Raw genomic sequence first — 1,413 nt, 5'->3', positions numbered from 1 at the left:
CTGGGACGGTAGGTCAACGCCGCTTAGGGGCTGGGACGGTAGGTCAACGCCGCTTGCGGCGGGGGCTAACCAACTACCGCATTTTTATCTGTTGTAGGCCGTTATTGCGCTCGCCACCGCTTAGGTGGTGGATGACGGCTGTTGCGGCGCGCGTCTTTTTCTTCCTCTTCTTTTTTTTCTCCACTTTCTCTTCTCTCTGCACAAGGCAGCGGAGGTGGCTCAGCTGCCCCGCCGGGGTGGTGCAGTGGTAAGACGCCCGACTACTGTGCCGGAGTACCCGGGTCCGAACCCGACCTCGGCGGCTGCGTTTCGATGGAGGCGAAACGAAGAGGCGTCGTGTGCTGTGCGATGTCAGCGCACGTTAAAGATACCTAGGTGGTCGAAATTACTCCTAGTCCTCCACTACGGCTCCTATTTTTCTCTTTCCACTTTCACTCCCATCTTCCTCCCTTCCCTTACGGCGCGGTTGCGGTGTCCACAGAAAAACAAGTTAGACAGTTACCGCGCCTTTTCCTTCCTATAATAAAAAAAAAGGTGGCTGAGCTACGCATCCAGTAGCAGGCCCGTGGATTTTCTTTTCCTTCTTCCTACAGCCACAACAACAAGTATATTGCACCTTCCTAAGTATATTACACCTTCCTTTCCCGAAAACAGTGGCCGAGTTCGATCCCGACCGCCGGTGGCTGCGTTGAGGTGTCCACAGAAAACAAGTGAGACAGTTACCACGCCTTTCCCTTCCTATAAATAAATCTTAAGGCGAAAGCCCTTCCAGACTCATGGAACGAAATCCCGTGCGCGAGTTGTGCGCGAGATCTGTTCCGCGAGATGTGTTTCGTTTAGTGTCCTTGCCATTTGCAATCCCACACTTGAACGTACGTCAAGGAACACCACGCGACAGGAACGATGGTGTACCGTCCAAACCACGGTGCGTCCAAACACACTTGTCAGAGAAAGTGTGACAGATACTGAACCTTACCTTTCCTGTAAACCAATTATAATTACATGTAGTACAGCAACGAACTTCGATAAGAGGCAAACGATGAGATGCAAATGATAGGAGGCCGGGAAGGGTAAGCTTTCGCCATTCTCCTGTTTAAAGACGTCTAAGAGACCCTTTGTTTTTTTGTTTTTTTTTTCTTTCTTTCTTCTCCATCTTCTCTGTTGGTGTTGTTGTTGTTGTTGTTGTGGCTGTAGGAAGAAGGAAAAGAAAATGCACGGGCCTGCTACTGGCTCTGTAGCTGTCCCTGCCATTTGCAATCCCACACGAACGTACGTCAAGGAACACCACGCGACAGGAGCGATGGTGTACCGTCCAAACCACGGTGCGTCCAAACACACTTGTCAGAGAAAGTGACAGATACCGCGCCTTACTGTTCCTGTAAGCTAATTATATTTATATGTAGCGCCGATTGA

The sequence above is a fragment of the Amblyomma maculatum genome, chromosome 9 (assembly GCF_055883805.1).
Source record: "Amblyomma maculatum isolate TAMU_Amacu chromosome 9, ASM5588380v1, whole genome shotgun sequence".
In the NCBI taxonomy this organism is placed as follows: Eukaryota; Metazoa; Arthropoda; class Arachnida; order Ixodida; family Ixodidae; genus Amblyomma; species Amblyomma maculatum.
This window is presented reverse-complemented; position numbering follows the sequence as displayed.